The 14,711-nt window shown below is 35.9% G+C and overlaps 1 protein-coding gene across 1 annotated transcript in view; it reads left to right on the plus strand.

Moving 5' to 3' along the window:
- LOC135086825 (ecdysone-induced protein 78C) overlaps positions 1-14,711 on the plus strand; it is a 72,609-nt gene that overhangs the window by 49,395 nt on the left and 8,503 nt on the right. The window lies entirely within an intron of this gene.

Consider the following 14,711-nt stretch of genomic DNA (forward strand, 5'->3'; position numbering starts at 1 on the left):
GGATCAATAGTGATTGCTAACATGTGAATCGATCACGTCTTTTAATATTACATAGGACAGTGGTTCTTAACCTTTAGTTCACGAGGGACCATTTTACCAAATTTCTGTCTTGTCAGGGACAACTTCTTTTTTTTTTTTTTCAAAATCCTATGAAAGTCGAGGTCGATTTCTCGCACACTGTGCGCCGTTTGCGTTGTGTTGACTCGACCATCACGTCACGTCACTTGTTTATTACGATGTCTTCGTGGACCACTTGGAATGCCTCCAGGGACCATAAGTGGTCCGCGGACCACCGGTTAAGAACCAGTGACATAGGAGATCCGACAAAACACTATTGGAAAGCTAGGGATGTTCGTACAATGCACTTTCACAAATTGAACTCGACAGTTTAGGTTATTACTTGAACAAAAATAACTCCCAGCGCCGCGGCGTCGGGCCGCTTAGTTAAGTTACATTTAATTTAGAGAAACGGAAATAAACTGAAGTTAGAACTAGTCGATATCAACTGACGCCGGCAAATGGACGTAATAGACAACTCGATTTAACTTTTAACTAATTTCAATCGAATTATTTTCTCTCCAAGCAAAAACCAATTTTTCAGCCTCTCGCAATTCCATAGCTCTTTTCTAGGAACTTGTTTTACAAGTCAAACTCGGAATAAGATAACTTAAAAAAGCACAGATGCATAATCAATCTCATTTTCATTTTTGCTGTCTACGGTTGAAAGCTTTTCCTTTATTTTATTTTCAAAAAGATTTTATATCATTACATTAGATTAATCTAGCTAGAACATAAGTAATCTTAAATATGTTCTTTGAAAGATTTGAGATTTATAGTTCAACAGAGTCTTCATTAGTCACTTTCGGTGATAATGCAATAAAAGCAATAAATATAATTATATTATAATGTAATCGCGGCTATGTTACAATTCGCCGCCCCGTAAGCATATAACAGGTAGTATTTTTCGGGGCATGTACAGTAAGTAAGTAGGTAAATCTACTATTATACTGAAAAAGTTATAAAACATTTTTGTAACTTCAAACTAATGAATTAAAACTCACTCATTATGTATGACTTTAATGAAAACTTGTAAGTAACGCAAAACACACTAAACTTTCCTCACATACAAAGCAACAGGTATTTTAAGGGAAATAGGCATGTTTTAGACTTTTAGGGATCAACCGAAAAAATGGAAATAATTATGGTTGTTAATCCATTAAAAAGTAAAGCCATAGTCGTACGAGTATAATGTGGTGCTATATGGGGTTGTATGCTAGGCGAGCCGCCCTCAGCGCGGGGCGGGCGGCTGCAGCGGGCGGGCGGCTGCCGCGTGCAAGCCCAGCTCTCAATCGCTCCTGGGCAGCAGACCTGAACGAACGTCCCATAAATACTCAATTCAGTATTCAATATTTTCTCAAACACCTTCCTAGGATTTCTTGTGTTCCTTTAAAAAGTTTCTTAAAATAATTCAGTAAATGAGTTTGCTAAATTATTAAATTTCATATCAGTGATAATTAAATTCACTTTTTTCATGATAGTCGAGATGGGCGGCACCATAAAATAAGGTAAGTGTAAATCACACATTACACTACAATCACACACTCAAAACCACATTTATTTTGCTTAACATTGCGAGCAATTTATTTAAAAAAGCATTTTAATATTTTCTCATAGCATTCTTTAAATATCACAACAAAATTCAAGTTTCACATTACCGCTGGAAATCGAACCACGCACCCTCTTAGCAGCCGTCGGCTGAGACGTGTACGTCGTACACTTGTTGCTTTTCTCCGCCCTTCAAGAAATACAATGCTCAAGTTGTTTTTTTATCCAGATTGTGATTATTTATTTCCTATTTTTTCTAGTTAAAAGTGATGATTTTTTTATTGAAAAATAATGCCGAATTTAAAGGCCGAAAATGAGCGCGGGACTAAAAATGTTCATTAAAACAATTACAATGAATAGTCCGTTAAGTCCGTTGTTAAATATTGACGCGCCAGGCGCCCGCCGACATTTATTTTCAATTGTTTCAAAATGCACGATGAACAGCGTCGGAAGCAGATCTTTCGCAAAACAAACAGGAGTTACATCCATTTCACTTCACCATTTTGCTTTTATCACTTAAGGCTATTCGAAATGTACAGTAAATAAAAATCGGATTCGACGTTGAAACAATACATCAATTAGTTTTCCACCGCGTTCGTTTTCCTCCGATTTCCACTGCTCGTTAATGCAGATCGGGCTTTGTTTGGTATTGTGCTTTTAAAAGCTCTCCCGATTCCGCTGGGGGTGCATTTGCAGCCTGAATTTGCAATTCGAATTGTAAATTACTGTTTTATACAGATTTTCCAGATGAAATTATGTCGGCTTGGGTGAATTTAGTTAATCCTGTGATATTGGACTGAGCCTATGAAATAGTCTACTTTGTCAACAATATTCATGAGTTTGTAATTCCAGTAATTTAATAACTACTTATTTAGATTGTTCTTTTTATTTTAAACTAGCTAACCCGGCGAACTTTGTTCCGCCTTAATGGCAATAAATAAGCAGACTTTTTTTTTATTTCGAACGGGATAAAAAGTATCCTATGTCCTTCTCCTGGCTCTAAACTACCTCCCTGACAATTTTCAGCTAAATCGGTTCAGCCGTTCTTGAGTTATAAGTGGAGTAACTAACACGACTTTCTTTTATATATATATAGATGTAATTTCTAAGACTTGAAATTGACGTTATAAAACCGGCACTTCTAACAAGTTGAATATTTTTTGATGAAAGACATTATTTTATTAGTTTCATACATTATACATCTAACACACATACAACATTGTATAAGAAGCCTCATAAAAGATCCCACTGGGCGCGCGGCCCTAGACAAGATATGATAAGCCTCAGAAACCAAACTGAAAATCTTATCATTTTCAAACTGTTTAACTTTTGGTATTATTAAAATGTTTCTCTAAATTAATTATCTCAATGCGCTGTCTTTTCAGCAAAATTTAAAAAAGATTATCTCATTTGACTGGAATTCGTCTTTTCAAGTTAAAACATAAAAAGGTATCTAAATTAAATAAATTGTTATTTGGGTGCTTTTTATAAAGTTTGTCCCTCATTGGTTAAATACTTACGGTGCTTCTGTATTTAAATCGGCAGAGAAACTTTGTTTTTATAGGGCTGCTCTAACGCTTTGTATAATATTTTACTCCATTTCCCCCTTTTCTCCGTATCATAATTACAGTCCCCACTCATGTAGGTGTACAATACTGTACTCGGTAAACGAAAGGGTTGCTAAAATCGATGTATTGGGACTGAAAACACCGTCTCGCTTTGATTGAGCGATGGTCCGGATCGCATTTCCTTTTGCATCAACTGCGACGGGCTTGGGCGGCGCGTGAGCTATGCAGTGCCGTCCCGAGTACCTGGCAACACCAATTTATATCACACTTGGAAGTAAAAATACAGGGATGGCCGTAATTCAAATAGTTAGACTTATTTATTATTTTTATTATTTTTTACTATTATTCTCTTTCACGCAAAAAATAATGAACGGATTTTCATGACACTTAACAGTATTATTTTTATAAATCAGAATAACATTATTAAGCTATAATTAAAAAAAAATGACAGAAACTGAATTTTACGCGGTCGAACCTGCGGGCAAAAGCTTGTGAGATACTGATATTTTTTTCTGAGAGGGATTTAATAAAATACTTTATTAATTGCCTATAACGGTTCTTCAAGCTTTGTCCAATTAGTATAAGATCGATTCTTCAAGAGATTTTGTTCAGTGCCTTCATAGAGAAACAATAATCTTCTTAAAATTTATAAGAAAAAGGGTTTCTAAGTAATATTTGCCTATAAATACATAAACTAAAACCTGGCTAAAGTGTAGGCATATCTTTGCCAATTTTCAAAGTTACAACTGCAACTTTTGTATTTAAAACAAACAAAATTCAATATCGTCATTTTCAAGAAACATGTCAAAACAAACAAGTAGCATGATATTCGATTCGATTGAATTTTAATATTGTAAATAGGTATCGAAAGCTTTGTAATGAGCTTAATGAAAATTGCCGGCGGTCGTATTTTATTATTCACAAACGATACACAGTAATTAACGATGCATAATTTATAGCTGATCGGCTTCGGCTAGAGTTTTTGGTATCGGCCATAATTCCTGTTTCGGCCAAAAAACCCTCATGTAAAAATGTGAATTACCTAATATGTCGTTAACTTATTTAGTTAATAATTTTATTTATTGGGTGCGTCGTGTCTACTTGTTATACAGAATACCAATACAAACCATTTTAATATTAAACTGTTTCGTTTTCATAGTTAGGCTCACAACTTAAATAGTGTCCCACGTTATCATTAGCCAAAACACGTACGTATTTAAAGTCATACATATTTTAATTTCTTGTTAGAAAAGGTTCTAAACATGGAGTCTGATTGATAAAGACTGATATTTGATAAATACGAGTAACTATGACAGTTTACTTTCGCCCATGGTTTCGGCTACGGTTTCGGCTACGGTTTCGGCCAAAACTATAGTAGCCGAAAACTAACATTACGGTAGCAAATTGTGGGTTGGCAGGCAATAATCACCGATGAATCGGCGGCAAATGTGCAATTTAACTCATTCGCATGCGCCACTCGTCATGTTACAATTAAGCCATTGCAAAGTTGATTCACATGTAACTGCGTAATTACGTGCTTTTAGACTTTCCGAATTATTTATTTATGCAGTGATTGCAGGGAACTATCTCGTTTAATTTGCAGTTAAGCCGATTGGTTAGAATGTTACGCTATAGTAGGTAAATTATAGTATTTGGATTTAATGTGGATTGAAGATACGTCTCTTATTTTTATTGCTGTACTAAGGACTACGTTTAAGATCGTAACCTAACCCTTCCTAGTACTACCTAATACAGATTAATGAAGTGATGATTCCAATAGTTAAAAAAAAACTTTGGACATTTAACACTACGCTTCTAGTCCCAAACAAGCAAAACTTGTACTATGGGTACTAGACAACGGATATAAACATACTCGTACCACAGAATAATAATAAGTACTACGTACTCGTACTTAAATACATTTTTTTTTGTAAATACATACTTACTATACATATTAACACTAACACCCAGACCTATCAAAGAAATTAAAATTCATCATTTCAATTTCTGCCCGGCCGGGAATCGAACCCGGGACCTCTCGGCATAGTAGTCCGTTTCGCACCAATACTACATCAAACGGCCGACGAATTAAGTTTCTATTTATTTTTGCAACAAACACCGAACTTTTTTTTACTAAAAAGTTACCCTACTAGATTTTTTACCTAGATTCGATTTCTAACCAAATCAATTTTGTGTTGAATTTACTAAGCTGCTTCTAAACACTAATTAGTTCAGAGTGTGGACACAATGTGGAGTGTGTGTACGTACCTACACTAAGGCCGGGTTGCACCACCTTACTTTAACAGTAACAACGTCAAAAGTCTGTCAAACTACATACAAAAAACACCAGTTAAGGTTATAGTCACGGTTAAAATAAGGTGCACAACTCAACACAAATTACAGTTTTCCATAATGACTCAGTAAACTAAACCGCCAGACAGTTATTTTACCGAATCAAAAGCAGCAATTAAGCACAACTTTAAATATCCCAGGAAATGCAAAACAACTTTTTGATACAAACTGCAGCTTCGGTTAAATGGAGTTAGCGAGTCAAATGAGTTGATTCACGAATCCAATTTGAGTGAAATTTTTAATCCTCATGAAGTTAAGCGCAGGGCTGTCAGTTGAACTTGTCTAACTAAATAACGGCTCAACCCTGTTGTGTAAACCCTGGGCACTGAAACAATGGGTTGCAATTTTAACGGTTTGCTGATTTTATAAAGTGTCAACTAATATGCAACTTTGTTCCTGCAATCAGCTTAATAGTTTGTGATGGATATTAATAACGAGTTAACTAAAATTAAAAGAATAGTTATTCTGTTTATTTAACTAAGTTTATAACTTTATACTTTAATGGACTTATGACATTAAATCGATTTAATGTAGGTTATTAAAAGGTCTCAGTTCTACACCTACAATAGGTATTTTAAAGAGGAAAGCTTCTGATTATTTGTTTGTTTGAATTGATTATAGGCCGATTTGAAAAATTCTTTAACATTAGAATTATTGTACATTATGCCTGATAAACATAGGTTTGTATAGAATATTTTCAAAAGCGGTACGAAGTTCGCCGAGTCAGCTAGTTCACTTCTACACACTTTTAAGTTCACTTCATGCCACACATGTGGTTAAAAATTTCCATTAATTTCTCGTTAAATTTTCGTCGAGACTTGATGACTTATCTGCTATTTTTAGTTGTCTGGAGCAAACGCAGGTTAGAGGTGGCTCAAATATGGCTCAAAGCATTTACAGCGGCAGCCATTAAGCTTCGTTGGCTTATCAGAAATGCATTTTCCATTTCCCACTACAATGGGCAAGTTAACAAGATGGCGCCGATAAGCGTTTGATCAGTTTGATGAACAAATACCTAGTCGTCCTTTTAACGTTTAATCTTTGTCATCTGTAATAAAATAAAAGTCACGTTAAGTCTGTATTAGAAGCGTGAAATTAAAAGAGAAGTCAATTAGGCTGCTTTGAACTTGCAATATTCTACCCAAACTAATTTTACTCAAACAATCATTAATTAATCGTAATACTAACTTAATTACTTACTTACTCCTATATTCAATAAAACATACGAGTCCTATTTCGAATCCAGCAAATTCTTGTAAACGCTGAGCGCACTTACTTTAATCCGCATTTGAAATTTTGTTTTGCCAAACATCTATTGACTGACTGTGACTGTTTGGCACTACCCCCAACTTCTACGATTGTCTACAAATACTGTAATTATATTTTATGTTCTCATAGTAAGCGAATCAAGTAATTCTTAATGAGAATAGAGATCTTAAACCATACAATACCACTTTTGTAATCCAACCTCGTGACTCTTAGCGCGCTTTCACATTAGAGCGTTAGAAGCGCGACAGGAGCGCGGCAGCGGCGTTTTTTTATAATCTGAAGGCATGCATCCGCTGTCACATAGTACATATGAAATTTTCGGCAGCGCGTCTGTCGCGCGTTTGTCACGCTGCTAAAGTCGCCTAATAGTCCAGTAGAATTAGATTTTTAATCGGAAATAATTCCTACAAAAGATTTTATTGCTTTAATGGCTTCATTGGTTGCCCATTAAGACTCTCCTAGGTTTTCGACTTTGACGGAGTTGTGCTTAAGTGGTGGGGGCCCCCGAAAGGGGCGCTTTTTAGGTTTTCCGGTTATACCGCGTAAAGGACTTACCCTATCGAAAAGTGGTCTTCCTGACGGTGGAAGGGCATTTAATCCTGCATTAAATAAGACCAAATTCATATGTTTTGGACAAACCGTTCTCGTGCAAATGTTCGGCAAAGTAGAAAATATGTGTATAATTAATGACCCTCTCCACGTCCAATAGCTCGTCACCCGTAGGCTCCCAAGCCTTGTAAAGGGTCGACTTCACCAGCGTATCCCTGTCAAGGCTCACGAGTTGGATTCGCTTATCCTTGTTCGTCCCAGCCGTTCCTTAACTGCGGTTGCTGCACCTCTTCCTGGCACTCTCCTGAACGACTCTGTGTTACCTAATGTGGCTGCCCCTCTTCCTTGTACCCTCCTGTACGATTGCATTGCTTAGCCATATGCCTGGTCCAAGGTTCGACGCCACAAAATCAACTTCGTACGCGTGAAAATAGTTTAAATACTATTTTCCGTGCATGCAACATTTTTCTTTACTGCTTCGCCTCTATTAGTCGTAGAGTGATTGTATATATCCTATAGCCTTCCACAATTTATGAGCTATTCAACACAAAAATAATTATTTCAATCAAACTAGTAATTCTTGAGATTAGCGTGTTCAAACAAACAAACAAAAAACTTTTCAGCGTTTTAATATGAACTTGTTGTTGTTGATTTTTGGCGTCGAACCTTAGACCAGGCATACTGCTAGGCAACGTAGTTGTGCAGGAGGATACAAGGAAGAGGGGCAGCCACAGTAGGTAACACAGAGTCGTTCAGGTCAGTGCCAGGAAGAGGTGCAGCAACCGCAGTTAAGGAACGGCTGGGACGAACAAGGATAGGCGCATCCAGCTCGTAAGCCTTGATAGGGTTACACTGGTTGAGGCGCTCCTTTTCAAGACTTGGAAGCCTGCGGGTAACGAGCCATTGGACGTGAAGAGGGTTATTAATTACACATATATTTTCTACTTTGCCGAACATTTGCACGAGAACGGTTTGTCCAAAATATATGAATTTGGTATTATTTAATGCAGGATTAAATGCCCTTCAACCGCCAGGAAGACCACTTTTCGATAGGGTACGTCCTTTACGCGGTATAACCGGAAAACCGAAAAAGCGCCCCTTTCGAGGGCCCCCACCACTTAAGCACAACTCCGTCGAAGTCGAAAACCTACGAGAATCTTTATGGGCAACTAATGAAGCCATTAAAATACTAAAATCTTTAGTAGGAATTATTTCCGATTTAATTCATTTTTGTGTTTAATTCTACTGGCCTATAAGACTAGGCGCAGACCACCGATTTTTAGTTGGCCGATAGTTGTGCCCGATTTTAAATTGTATGAAGAATCGGCGAAATCGAATCGGTGTAATGTGCGCGATTCCATACATGCCAATACTGATCAACTGCCCGACTAAACTATCGGCCGACGAAAAATCGATGGTTTGCGCCTAGGTTTAATGTGAAAGCGCTCTAAAGCTCTTCTCTCTGGGCTCCAGAGGTTTAGGCAGAGGTGCCTCGTCGTCTGACATATAACCTACATGTTGAGACCGACCAGATATCGAATCCCGATCGAAGCACCATCTCGAGCAACGACATCAAATTCCAATTTCCTATCGATAACCCACTTCCATCGCCACTTATTTGCATAGAAGAAAAGCTTGATCGGAATGGCATATTTTATCTGCAATATTCATAGTTCGTAGTCTTCGCGTGGCAGCTCTCATCCTTCTATTTGAATAGCCTTTTGTTCTCGCTTATAGGTATTTTTAGATATTCATCTAAAAATATATTCAATTAAAATTAATATTTCTGGGAATTAATATGATTAAATATCGCCCTCGGACTAGCCAACCCAACGTTTGTTTGTCAAGCATTTTGGAAGATAAAAAGAAAATTGGCCTGTTTTCTGAATATTTTTGTGAAATCGTTATCATATGAAAATTTGCTATATTTATTGATCCAGCCGTTCTCAAGTTTTGTGTTTGGCTTATAAAGATAGTAATTTAGCCCTAGCTTGTCCAAAGTGTACTTTAAAACATCCATGGCTGTTTGAAGGTAACAGTACCTTCATTTTTGTATTTTCACATTGACATAGGTGAATTGTATTTAAATTCCTGAGAGAAATAAAGATTATTTAAACCTATATTTTGACAAAGTTATGGATCTAATTTACCACATGTTACTCACATGTACCTGCTTCGATATTAGATAATACTAGACCTAATTATCTTACGTGTAATATCCATTTGCTGACCACATGAATTGTCGGTGGTGGATTGCTCTGTTTGTGGACATGCTGACCTCAATTTAGGCCTTTGCCACTGTAACCCGGCTCACTACCGGCTCTGACCGGGTCGGGAATACTGAGGGATGTTATGGATATCCGTAACCGTAACCGAAACATTCGGATATCCGAAATAAAAAAATATCCGTAACCGATTCAAAAGTTTCGGATAAAGGCGGAGTCTAAATCTTAAAATTTACTTGTCTGGCATACTCTAGCACCATTCTGATATACCTGCCATCATAGTAAATAAAACGGCTAAGTATGTGGGTCGCGAAGCATCTTGCTATTTGAATTTTACCTTTTTAAAATTCTAATATCCATAAGCGAAATTATCCGAAACTTTTGGTAATATTCCTATATCCGTAACCGTATCCATAACCGAAACTACATATCCATAACAACCCTACTTGATATTGCCGGTGACCGGGTGCGGCACTCGAATACGGATGATTGACGTTGCTCGCCGAGTTTTGAACAACACGCCTTTCAGTGGAATTGAAATAGTTTTTTTTAAGTTTACTTTGTAGCTCGTAGCGATATAGGTCGCAATAATAAAACTGAACTTTTATATATTTCTATCTGCGACGGTTATTCTATATTCGTGCATACTCAAGTTGGGTACTTCACTCTGTCTGTATGACATGTATGTTTCAAGTATTGAACGACGTTCTAGCGCAAAAATAACGCCAAAAATTTGTCGTAACTTTTCATGTGACTTCTAAAGGCATTTATTTTTTATTACCTATACTAGCTTTTGCCCGCGGCTTCACCCGCGTGAAATTTAGTTTGTCACAGATCGTCATAAATTATAGCCTAGGTATATTTTGATATTCTGGGTTATAAACATTAATACTGTAAAGTTTCGTCAAAATCCGTTCAGTAGTTTTTGCGTGAAAGAGTAACAAACATCCAGACATCATGACATCCAAACTTTCGCATTTATAATATTAGTAGGATTAAAAGTTTTATTTACACGGATGAAGCCGCTGAAGCTAATCTATTAATTTTGATAAAACGCCCTTAGAATAAATGGAAGTCGAATTTTGATTTAATTTCATTCCTAATTGTATTTCCTCGAAGAATATTTATATGACTTAGGCCTGATTCGACCAACTGGCACATTGACAGTTTCAGTAAGTATGGGAAATTATATCATAACTGACGATTTATTCTGAGATTAATATTTACTCTTGTTTTGTCGAATCCTTGCTTAGATGTTTACTTAGTAAGTTAAAACAACATCATAACAAGAATTAAGAATAGGTACTATTATTCTTATTTATATATATGTTACGGTCAAAGTGATAAATGTGAAAATTATGAATAATCGCCGGTTATTATGAATAATTACCGCATGATTTGGTTAATGTGATTAATATGAGGTCATTTATGTGTGTATAAAACTAAATAGGCGGCTTAGGGGTGGCCCAAGGGCCACCCCCGCCGCACCTTAACCTATTTTTCACTTTAAATCAAAACATTATGTTATAGGCATCATGGAAAAGTAATATTATGCAAGAAACATTCCAAACTCATTATGCCAAATTATATTAATATAGATGATATCAAAACGTTCAAAAGTTTGGCTGTACACGAGCACGTACACAAGATGTTGTTCTCTTTTAAGAAATTTGTTAGTACTAAGGTTGAATTATTAAATAATCACTGATAAATGTGATTAATTTATCACTTTTACCGCGACTGTCGGTAATTATTCATAATAACCGGTTATTATAATTAAATTTTCAATTTATCACATTAACCGTAACATATATACCAAGCCATTCGTAAATAACATGTATTTAATAAATCATTAGAAAGCTAAAATGGGGGTAGTTTGCAAATTTTTACTCAATAAGTAGTAGGAGTAGGAAAATTCTAGAACGTTAACTTTAATTGTATAGGGTTGTAACAAAACAAGAAAAGTTAAATTTTGTAGAGTGATACCAAAGCTTGATTGTAGCAATGGAATCTCTAATTTTGAAACGAAAAATGGAGCGTTTAATTTTTTTTTAAATAATAACTAAAGTACTCTACTTTTTTAAATATTTTTTAACTGGGACCGACACTGAGATAATATCAAATTGTAGTAAATAAGTTTAGTAAAAGTAATTAAATAATAAATTACGCTGTTTTACTTTTTAGTGCACTTTTTTGGAGTCAGTTTCAAATAGCAATAGATTAGTTTTTGATTACATTTCATTATAGAGAATCATTGTATGTACGAGTATTACGGACGACAGCACATCATGCAGAACACAGTGGGCTCTTATCTGGTTGTAATACAGGCTAGTGCACCTCTAAGTAAACACTGTGCGATCTTATGCAGTTGTAATACGAGCGAAATTGCAATAAAAATCGGTAGTCTGTACCTATCTAACAACTGGTACATGCAGTGGAAGATTTGCATTGCCGCAGTAGGTGGAGGCTCGAGTGTCGTGCAGGAGTCAATTGTCGGGAACTCGGGAGTTAAAACCGACAATTACTGGTACAGTCGGTACAACAGAGTTTTCAGTTTACTAGCCTTTATTTCTATGAGAATAGCGCGCAAATCGGTCGTCCGCTGTCGCGTGACTATCGGAAGCACGCGGCGCCTTTGACAGCGCGTGGAAATGTGCACGCACAGGGCTATCCAGTTTGTCCAACAGTTCTATCCAGCAATGTCATTTTCAAAATGTTCTCGGGATATTCCTGTTAAAACCTTGTTGACCAAATTACACCTAATTTCTGTTTTTTTTTTTCTTTTTTTTTAGGTAATTTTTTTTTACATTTTGTACTCATATTTTCATAGAAAGTCCCGAGTTTTTTTCTCTTTTAATTACGCTACCAATGGTCCTACGATGATTGAATCAAAAATAAAAAATATTAAAAAGACGTTTCTCGAAAATTAAGACAATTTTACGCCTAATTAGGTTAAAAATATGCGTAATCTGTCTTATTATTTAAATAAGGATAATTTAAAATTAGTATAGATCTTTGTTTACCATCAAAAGTTACGTCACTGCAAACAATCAAAACAGTTCATTTTCCTTAACAATAAATTGTTTTTAAATACCTTAAATAAGCGAGTGTGTGTTTGTTATTGCAAATATGCATCAACGGCGTAAGAATGCATCATTAGAGGCCAGTTCATAATCAGATTTGTACAATGCAGTCGATAGTTACTTAATAATCCATAAGTGCCTTAAAACATTTTGCTCCAATTGAATCCAGACGCGCCTATTGGTCAGTAGGTAAGTTTAATAATATTTTCAGTTTTTATATTCAAACAAACCAGAAAATCTAAGTGAGTTCAGATTCCCTCAGGTTCCTTAAACTTTTCAAGATATTAATTATTTCAAACTCGAAATTAAGTGATGATGGAATGATGTTTGTTACTCCTTCACACAAAACAACTGGATGGGTTTGGATGAAACATTAGTGTGCTGAGCATATACGTTAGGGTAACTCGAAGGCTTAATTCTCAATTGTTATATGTTGCGTCTTGAATAAATTAATTTTAACTATCACAGTTCTTATTGATGCACTTATATCATCAGATACCCTGTATAGTAAATACTGCGACTACAAAGACTTCTCATGGCGGCCTAGTTATTGTCGCTCGCTAGATATCTTTAAAAGATCCAATCTGCGAGTACATAGAGTATTATTACCAAGTTGCACACAATAGCACAAATTGATAACTATCTTTACATTGACATGCCTGCTATTGTACTGCGTGATGTCAAGAAAAGTGTAAATTTTCCTTTCATAAATGATAATTGTTAAAAAATTACAAAGGTGGTAAAGTATATTATACAGATTGAATTCAAAATTAGTGCGGAGTAACCTTTAAACCTAGCATTCATTACTGCAAAATTATAACATAGGCCGTGGCAGCCCTATGCATATTATGGATAGGTACACCTATAGCTACCCGCGCGGGTACGCACGCGGTCGGGCCGCGGCCTGCCACTTGCCTTCAGGCGCTCGGCGGCGGCGGACGTCGGGCTGCCTCCACACGACAGAAGTCCACGTGAATACTTTAAATTTTTAACGCAACTTTTAAAATCTCAGAAAGCAGCCAGGTCCTAAGTTTATGCGCCGGAGCCACTGCACGTATGTATTTTGAATATCTTGAATATTTTAATATTTGGGTCTTCTTGCATTGACAAAATCTTATAAATATTTGTGTTTCTGTATCAAAATTGTTCACTTTTTATAAGAAAACTGGTTAGTGTTACCGAGGTATTATGGTAGAAATAGTGAGATTTTTACATGTAGAATTTTTTTCGTCAAAACAGGGTAGTTGAATTTTTTTGCGTTCTGGTACGGACGAGGCGAATGATAAGTGTTTTTCTGTATCAAACCCGAAATTGTTCACTTTTATAAGAAAACTTATTACTGTGGTATTTTGGTAAAAATAACGAGATTGGAAATTTTGGTAAAAAAATAATTTTCGTCAAAAGAGGGTAGTTGAATTTTTAGTCTCTGGTACGGACGGGGTGAACGCGGGGAGGTGCGGCTAAGTGGGGGGAGAGTCGCATACCAGGAGGTTCACACTGTATGGCACAGTCAGTTCTATCGCGTTGTGATTTGCGGCCACGTGGACAACACGTTCTGTCCAAAATTTTTAATAGTTTGTGTTTTATTTTATACACTCAGTGTTTTTTTTAATTAAAAAATGCTATGCTTTACAATAAACGAGTGCCTAATAATTATCAATGTAATATGTAAACGCAACGTGGCTAGTTTCAATTTACACGATTGGCTAGTGATTAATTTGCCAATTCGTATTTTTAAATCGTAACGAACTTAGACCGAGCTATAATCATCAATAAGTCATATAATAATCAATTTAATAAATTTTAATAATCAACAAACAAATTATAAGGTAAATCTTAATTATACGTATTACTTGATCTTAGCAATTTAAATTATTTTAACCACGAACGAGGATCCAGCTGAAGGTAAATGTATTTAAATTCCAATTCAAAAGTTCAGTTGGTTGTTTACCGAAATAGCAGCATCGTTCACTGAAAATTTTTTCCGATTGTCTAGAAAAGAGGTAAGGTAGTAAGACAGGATAATAGCCCGTGAGATTTAAATTGCTAGGATGAATCCC

This window comes from Ostrinia nubilalis, chromosome Z (genome assembly GCF_963855985.1).
Source record: "Ostrinia nubilalis chromosome Z, ilOstNubi1.1, whole genome shotgun sequence".
NCBI lineage: Eukaryota > Metazoa > Arthropoda > Insecta > Lepidoptera > Crambidae > Ostrinia > Ostrinia nubilalis.